General features: G+C 33.9%; 1 protein-coding gene across 1 annotated transcript in view; it reads left to right on the top strand.

The window, feature by feature from the left end:
* The first annotated feature begins 5,434 nt into the window (after nt 1-5,434).
* LOC141557053 (ovomucoid-like) overlaps nt 5,435-9,421 on the top strand; it is a 28,916-nt gene continuing 24,929 nt past the window's right edge. Inside the window, exon 1 of the mRNA XM_074292148.1 lies at nt 5,435-5,486. The gene's annotated coding sequence lies outside the window, so the exon portion shown is untranslated. The remainder of the gene's footprint in view (nt 5,487-9,421) is intronic.

Below are 9,421 nucleotides of genomic sequence, written 5' to 3'. Positions count from 1 at the left end.
GAGTGACTATGTGAATGTTTTTTGTTTCACACCAGATTTTTCAGTAAACACATAGCAATTGTTTTGTTCAACAACATGATCAGCTACGTTTGAATAAATACCTACTGTGTGCAAGGCTTCATGCTGATTACTAAAAAGAATAGAAAATGTAGCTAAAATATAGTCCTATCCCTCATAGATAATAATACATTTGACTCTAGTGAAAACATAGATGCATAATCCTACTAAGGACCTAGCAAGGACCATCTGATATTCTGTCAAACAAGTACTTAGTCCTGTACTAATTTATTTCCACCTACAATATTATATAAAATACCAATAAACACATGAAAATGCACCCCATGTAGATATTTTCTTGCTCATGAAGCTTCTCCATACTGGGAACTCAAGTGCTATGTCTTACTACCAAGGTTATTCCACTCTTGGCCTGAAGTCACTTGGCATATCCTTTGAGTTAAGGATACTCTAGCTGATCTCTGTCTCTCTCAAGGGCAATACTGTTTGAACTAGCAAGGACAACCTGAAGCAGGCTTAATCAGGCTTAATTAAATGCCTCACGTCATATAGGTAGCAAGTAACAGAGACAAGATTTGGATCCATATGTTCTGATTCCATGACAAGCGTTCTTTATACTGCATCATATTGCTACTTAATAGAAAATAGTCCCAAGGAATTTTGCTTATTCTCTCTGCCATTAAAAGTTTAGTTGTTGTTAGGCTCTTTCCTTTCTGTCTACAACTCATTGTCCTGTAACTTAAAATCATTGCTCCATAGAGTTTAGAATTAGAAGGATCTTTGGCCATCACCTGAACTAGTCACTTAATTATACAGGTAAAGAAACAACAAACAGAAAGAAAATAAGCCTGTGCCAAAATTTCATAGGTAATCTATTATTCTGGATTCTAAAATTACTACTTTTGCCCTCTGTTATCACACAGATTGCATCTGATTGCTTTGTGACAGCATTTTAAATATTCTAAACTCAGAAATCATACAGCCTCTAAATCTCAGCACAACTTCCCCAGTTTCTTCAATTCATATGACAAAATGTTTAATCTTTATACCATTCTGATCTCCATCCATTTGATTCATGAAAGTTCATCAATAGCCTTTCTAAGAACTAGCCAGAAAGAGAAATTATTTACACTTCACTAACACTATAGTTTATGTGGCTTGAAGCAGCTCTGGAAAGTAAATAATGCAAATATTTTAAACTCCATTTTATAAATAAACTAAAACTGAGAGAGGTGAACTAATTTGTCAAAGTTCACAAATGTGTCAGAGGCTGCATCAAAATCAAGGTCTCTTTAATTAATTATACATCAAGGATTTTATTTTGTTGTTTTATTTTTTGTTGTTTTTATGTGATCTAATCTAACAAAGAAGAGTGATATCATATTTACTTATCTGAATACTAGGGCACAAATCAAGCAGTCTAAGGTCATAGTATTTTTTTTTTTTCAGGGCATCATGACACTAACATTTCTTGTTGTTGTGATCTATCAAGGCGCCCAGGATCTTTTCACTTGAACTGCTAATTACACAAGATTCCCAGATTTCCTATTTGTGTACTTGATTTTGAACTCAAGAGTAAAATATTTCTTTTAAATTTCTACTCCCAAACAATGCAAATTTAAAATCTTTGATATTCAGTTTTCAAACATATTATGAAAGACTATATTGTCTTTTAAGTGCCATCTAGGCTTCCAAATGGTCTTGCTTTCTTTTACCCCCAAATCCATTAAAAACACCATCCTTTTCCATTATTATAACTGATTTATAGTAGTTTTTCATTAAAAGCCTTTGACTTGTACTAATTTCATTTTCCAGCTCACTAATAAATATTACCACATTAGGAAACTAAACAAATCATGGTAATGGATGCTATTCTGAAGCAGCCCCAATTGGCCAGTCTGGTTGTTCTGCTGAAGATTAGAATCAGTTGAAAAACTCAGACTGTAACATTTAGTAAGAAGAAAGTTTACTTAACTATTGCATGAAAAGGATATTGAGTAAGGAAATAGCAGTGGTTCGAAAGACAGTTCCTTTGTTTCCATATAGAAATACATTTAATCAAAAGGTTTTAAACATAGCATAGTAATATGGCTTCCTTCAAGTCTAAGGGATAGGAACTCAAGGGGTTAGGCTTTTTAATGTCTTAGGCATCTAGCAAGCTGCATAAATGGTTCAAATTTATTGGCCTGGATCATATAATTATCAAGTTTTTCTTGCTTTTTACAAATAAATTAGCCTAACCTTCCTCAGATTGAATTTTATTCCACTACAGATGAGTGTATTATCATACTGAAAGAAAACATAGAGAAACATAGTAAGACATTTGCAAATCAATTAAAGAAAAGTTTTGTTAATATTTTGTTTTTGAAAAAGACCAACGACATCACAGGGTGATGTCTTGCACTTCAATTGGATTAAGTGAGAGTTGTACAAAGTTTTTAGACTCACTCTCCCAGAGTTAGGTGGATAAGAACAATTTGTTCCAACTGCCTTCATGAAGATAGCCATTACAGATGCTGTGGAACATAAAGTAAAGTAAACGGAGCAGGGAAAACTATAATTACAAAAAATATAAATGGACAATTAAACAAACTCAGAACTGAGATCAGTGGAAATAACAAGCTTCATCCCAAAGAATCATAGATCATAGTTTTAGAAAGGAAAAGGAACATGGAAATCAACAAGTCCAATCCCTTTATTTTGTAGATAAGGAGACTAAGACTAGGACTACTGGTCAAATACCCAGTAAACATCTGTGGTAGTGTTTAAATTCAGGTTTTCCCGAGTCCCAAGTCCAGTACACTATGTACTGTTTAAATGATGGGGGTTGAGGTTCCTTTAAGACATCCGGGCTTTCCCCAGCCCCCACCGGATCTGAGCTGGCTTGGGTTTTCCCAGACACCCACTATCTGCTCAGGTTTGCCCAACCCCCACAAAGAGTTTCTTCCTTATCTAAAAACCCACTAGGAGCCTGGGACTCCATCCACCTTCAAGATCACCAAGAGCCCCCATTATAAAAGGGGCTACTTTGGAGTCCACACTTTGCAGAAGTCCTAAGCATGGCATCCTTATGTCAGTCATGTCAAGGGTTTCTGCCCACCGGACCTATTCCAGTGCCCTTTTATCTCTGCCCTCAACTTTACTAACTAAGCTTTACTTCCAAATCCCTACTACAATAAACCTTTTTATCAATGTAGATTTTCGGACCTGGAAATTCCTTTACAGGGGACTCTGCGCCATCATGGGACTATTCTTGCGCCGACCCAAAAAGGGTTTCCCCTTTCCTAACTCTCATCACTACCTATTTAGGAAGTTATCTTTTTCTACTCCCCCACTCCACCCCCACCCTAACATCCTCAACTACTATCTCAATGCATAAAATGTCGGACTTTTTGGATGTTTGGGCTCCTATTCCTTGGATTTTACCTCCTTTCATTCTATTATTCACAATAATTCTCTAGGAGGGAGAGAAGGGTTACGGTAAAATGGGAAATATAGATAATATAAAAGCAAAAGGTAACAATTTAAAAAAAATAAACATCTGAAGCACAAAAATTAGCACCTTATTTATAAAGTCTTTAAGTCATTTGTTGACCTTCTATTTTCTGGCATGTCATTATCAATTCAAGCACAAAGTCATGTTTTTTGGGGAAAAAAGAGTGGTGGGATCTTATTTTTGTTTCCCCAAATACCCCCAATATTTCCCCAAATGTTGGCTCTTAATTGTATTGTGTTCTCAATTGCTACTTATCCCAGTTACTACTAGAGATCAGTAGTCTGGGCCTGTATGAAATTATAAGAAAAGGCATTTCTATAGAGCCTAAATCTTACATAAATGTTATCCAGACCATTAAGTGCTATCATTTACCTTGAGACTTATAGACCACTAGGCTTTGTCATTGAACCACAATTAATGGAAATATAGCTAAATATAGGATATATGATATATCTCCTAATTAGAATGTAAATTCCTTGAAGGCAAGGAGTCATGCTTTTATATTTGTATATCAGACAATAGTGTGCTTGGCACATAGTAAGTAATAAATACTTTTTCCTTTAAAAAATAAAAATAAATAAATAAATAAATAAATAAACATCAATGAGGGCCTACAATCTGGTTTTGAGTAAATGAGGAACCACAAGAGTACCTTGGACCTGGTACAGTTTTTCTGTAAGATGGATTAAGAGGGAGTATCTCTGGTGCTATACATAGATATGGAAACTGAGGCTAAAAGAGGTTAATTGACTCATTCAGGGCCAAAAAATTTGACTCCAGATTAAATGTTCTGATAAATCAAGTTTTCAGCTCTTCTATGCAAATAAACAAGTTGTTTCCTCCTTTGATGAATTTGGGGTTTTTCCACAGAGCAGCAAAAAAAAAAAAAAGGTAAGGCCTTCTATTATACACCACATGGTACTGGCCTCTTTCTCAACTTATTCAAGGGAACAGTTTTTCTCTTTTTAGAATTACCCAACACTTCTTCAACAGATGGACAAGTTCTGTAATGGACCATGACAAGATGTAAAAAATCCTGTTGTTTCTTAGTTTTTAAATTGACTTTTTTGATTCTTGCTATTATAGCTGCAAAGAATTCTAGTTTATTATTCTTTTTGGGATTTTTTTTACATCATTATATTTATTATCTGTATTATTTACTTGGCTTTGCTTATTTTATTTTCAATCAATTCATAGGAGTACTTAGGGGCCTCATCATACCTCTGCTTTATAGTTAGATGTATCAATGGATATATATACACAAATAGGGCTACACTATGAATTCCCTGAGGACAGGAAGACTAGCTTATTTACTGGTGTAAAATTGGGTCTGGGATTTTAAGACCACCATGAGAGTCTCCCTTTTAAGAAGGCTATAGTTTATATAATCTCCACATGGAAATCATTGCCATAAAATTAGGCCTGATAGGCTTATAGAACATACTCATAGGAAAAAAAATAGACAATTATATTTTTCCAAGGTTCATATAGCTATGTGCCCCAAATAATATTTTGCCTATCATCAGCTTATTTTTCTCCTCGATAACAAACACACCAAATAATATTCAGCCCTGACCATTGATATGCAAATTGCTCAGCTCTAGAGAAGCCATTTCCAAATCAGAATAACCCCAAACTGTGAAGGGCACTTTGGAGCACACGACTTCTCCAGCAGAAGCACACCTTTTCTCTGGTATTTCTGCTAAATGGACTTGTGTCAATGTGCTCCCCAATGCAGCATCACTCTAAAGGGAATTATACTTTTATGTTGCATTCACCTTTTTTCAGGTGGGTGGGATCTTGGCCACGATGAGATAGCTTCATAATGGGTGACTCTCTCGCTGATTGGCTGTGTGTGTGACCTCACAGCTCCTTTATAAGCCCACTGCAGGCAGCAGTCGCTCTCTTTAACCTGGTGCTCTTCACCCTGGCTCCCTAGCCTGGGTGGCCAAGCCAAGATGGGTAGCCAAAAGAGGTAAGGATTTTGGTAGTGAACACGTGGGTCTTCTGTCCAGGTGTTCACTCAGGAACCAATAAGTCAGGGCATCAGTCAGGACATTATGTGAGTAGGTATAATAAAGGCTTTAAGATTACACGTGGCTGTTCTTGAGTGCGCTACCGGTTATTAAGCTATAGATTCAAGAGATCGTGGCCAGAAACCTTTGAAGGCCTCAGAGGAGGCGAGCCGGGTAGAGTTCACACTGCAAAGGTCAGTGGTCAAAAGTGCTCTGTTGGGCCTACAGCAGACTAGTAATTGTAACTGCCAGGAGGGCACATTACACAGGAGAAATAATTTAACAATTTTTGGATTATGTGAAAGCCATGATAAAAAAATGTATATATCATCTTTTCAGAAATTATCAAGTAAAATTGCTCTGATTTTCTAGAATCAAAGAGTAAAATAGAAATTGAAAGAACATTCCAATCACTTCCTGCAAGAGATCCCAAAAGGAAAATTTCCAGGAATATTGTAGTCAAATTTCAGAGTGCCCAGGTCAAGCAGAAAATATAGCAAGCAGCCAAAAAGAAACAATTCAAATATCATTGTGTCACAGTCATCCTAAGATTTAGTAATTTTTATTTTAAAGGATCAGAGATCTTGGAATACGACATTCTGGAGGGCAGAGAACTAAGATTATAACCAAAAATTACCTACCCAGGAAAATTGAGTATAACCTTTCATGCAATAAAATTGAGGATTTTTCAGTATTTCTTATGAAAAGAACAGGGCTGAATAGATATTTTAACTTTAAAATACAAGACTCAAAAGAAGAATAAAAAGGTAAACAATAAAGAGAAATCATAAAGGATTCAATAAGTTTAAACTGCTTACATTTCTATATGGGAGAATATGTGTTAACTCCAAAAAGCCTCATTATTAGAGCAATTATAAGGAGTATATCTAGACAGAAAACAGTGGTGTGAGTGAATATTATGAAATAATTATCTTTTAAAAATAAAATTAAGGGATGAGAAGGAAGAATACACTGGGAGAAGGGGAAAGGGAGAACTAAAATGGAGTAAATAATGATTAAAAAAAAAAAAAGCCTAAAAGAGCTTTTTCAGTAGAAAGGAAATAGGGGAAGGTGGAAATAAAGCATAGTAACTTTATTTTCATCAAAATTGGCTGACAAAGGGAATAACACTCAGTTTGGTGTAGAAGTCTATCTTACTATACAGGAAGGTAGGAGGGGAAGGGGATAAAAGAAGAGGGTGGGCTGATAGAGGAAAGGGCAGATTGGGAGAAGGTAAAAGTCAGAAGCAAAACATTTTAAAGAAAAGATAGGGTAAAAGGAGAGAGAGAATAGAATAAATGAGAGAAATAGGATGAAGGAAAATATATAATAAACAATACTGTGAGAAAAAAATTACAACACATTTCCCTGATAAAGACCTCATTTTTCAAATATATAAAAAACTTGAGGCAAATTTATAGAAATAAGAGTCATTCCTCAATTAATATAAGATGAAAGGATATGAATAGGTAATTTTTAGACAAAGTAATCAAATCTAACCATAGTCATATAAAAAAAAAAAAAAAAGCTCTAGATCACTATTGATTGGAGAAATACAAATTAAAACAATTCTGAGATACTACCACATACCAATCAGATTAACTAATATGACATAAAAGGAAAATAGTAAATGTGGGAAAGGGTGTGGGAAAATTAACACATTAATGCACTGTGGTAAAGTTGTATGCTAATTCCAGTATTCTGGAGAGCAATTTGGAACTGTGCTCAAAGACCTAGAAAATCATATTCACCCTTTGATCCAACAAACGTCACAAATGTAGAAAAAAATTAATGAACCTTTAACAAAATAACTTGATCCCAAAGAATTAATGAGTCAAAGAACTAATCACAGAAACAAGAGTTTCATTAAAAATAACGACAACAATGAAATGACATACAAAAATTTAAGGAATATAGCCAAACCAGTACTTAAAGGAAGATTTTGTCTCTAAATGCTTATAACAATAAGAGAGAGAAAGAACAAATCCTCAAATTTGTTATGCAATTTTTAAAAATCCTAAAAGAAATTTCAAAATTTTCAACTGGACAACAAAATAGAAATAATGTAAATCAAAGGAGAGATGAATAAAATTGAAAGTTTGAAAAAATATTGAGCTGGTTTATTGAAAATCCAGCAAAATAAGTATTAGCTAAGTAGATTTTCTAAAATGAATAAAGAAAAACAAATTATCAGTGCAAAAAAATGAAAAAGGTGAATTAACAAATAAGGAATAAAAGCAATATTAAGAGCTACTTTATCCAATTATATACTACTAAAAATCTAAGTGATATTTACAAAAATATAAATTGCTCACATTAACAGAAGAGAAAATCCCAGGATCAGATGGACTTGCAATTGAATTCTATAAAGCATTTTTAAAAATTAAATTCCAATTCTACATAAACTGTTTGAAAAAAAAAAATTAGGAAAAACTACTTGCCAAATTCCATGATACAACTATTGTCTTATATCTAAACCAAGCAGAGTGAAAACAGAGAAAGAAAACTATAGACCAATTTCCTTAATGAATATTGATGCAGAGATTTTTAAAAATTTTTAAATAGTTTTTTATTTTCAAAATACATGCAAAAATAATTTTCAACATTCACTCTTGAAAAGTCTTGTGTTCCAAAATTTTCTTCCTTCCTTCTTCCCAATGCCTTCCCCTAGACAGCAAGCAATCCAATATAGGTTAAACATGCGCAATTCTTCTATAATGCACATTTACTATGCTACACAAGAAAAATCAAATCAAAAAGAAAGAAAATAAGAAAGAAAAACAGGCAAACAACAACAAAAAAAGGTGAAAATGCTATTTTGTGATCCACATTCAGTTCCCACAGTCCTCTTTCTGGGTGCAGATGGCTCTCCCCATCACAAGTCTATTGGAATTGGCCCCAATCACCTCATTGTTGAAAAGAGATAAGTCCATCAGAGTTAAATATCACAATCTTGTTATTGCTATGTACAATGTTTTCTTGGTTCTACTCACTCAGCATCAGTTCATATAAGTCTCTCCAGGCCTGTCTAAAATCATCCTCCTGATCATTTCTTGTAGAATAATAATATTCTATAACATTCATATACCGTACACCATTTATATACCAGCCATTCTCCAACTGATGGGCATCCACTCAGTTTCTAGTTTCTTGTCATCACAAAAAGGGCCGCTACAGCACTTTTACACATGTGGGTTCCTTTCCTTTCTTTAAGATCTCTTTGGGATATGGGCCCAATAGAGATACTGCTGGATCAAAGGTATGCACAGCTGATGCAGAAATTTTAAATATTATAATGGCAAGAAGATTACAACAATATATCACAAGATTACATATTTGGATCCGGCTGGATTTTATATATATATATATGCTGGACTGATTCAAAATTAGAAAAATTACAAATATTATTGTCTGAATAGTAAAAATAACAAAATTCATGTGATTATGTCAATAGACATAAAAAATCTTTTGACAAAGACAAAACACATTTTTGTTAAACCCATATGATAAAGCACAGAATAAATGCAGCTTTCTTAAAATGATAAGTAGTATCTAAAACCAAAAGTAAGCAGTATCAATATTAGAGAAAAACTGGAAAACTTTTCAGCAAAATCAAAGGCAAAGCAAGGATGAACTTTGTTATTATTTTTTCTAGATTTGTAAAATAATTTCTTGGGAATTTGATTGGTATGGCACTGAATAGGTAGTATTGCCATTTTTATCATATTAGCTTGGCCTGTCCATGAGCACTTGATATTTTTTCAGTTGATTAGATCTGATTTCATTTTGTGGAAAATGATTTGTAGTTGTGTTCATATAGTTCTTGACTTTGCCTTGGCAGATAGACTCCCAAACATTGAAATGACAGGCAACAATTATTTTAAATGGAATTTCT

The sequence above is a fragment of the Sminthopsis crassicaudata genome, chromosome 2, assembly GCF_048593235.1.
Source record: "Sminthopsis crassicaudata isolate SCR6 chromosome 2, ASM4859323v1, whole genome shotgun sequence".
NCBI classification, from domain to species: Eukaryota; Metazoa; Chordata; class Mammalia; order Dasyuromorphia; family Dasyuridae; genus Sminthopsis; species Sminthopsis crassicaudata.
The sequence above is the reverse complement of the archived record's forward strand: the minus strand, read 5'-3'. Positions and strand labels throughout refer to the sequence as shown.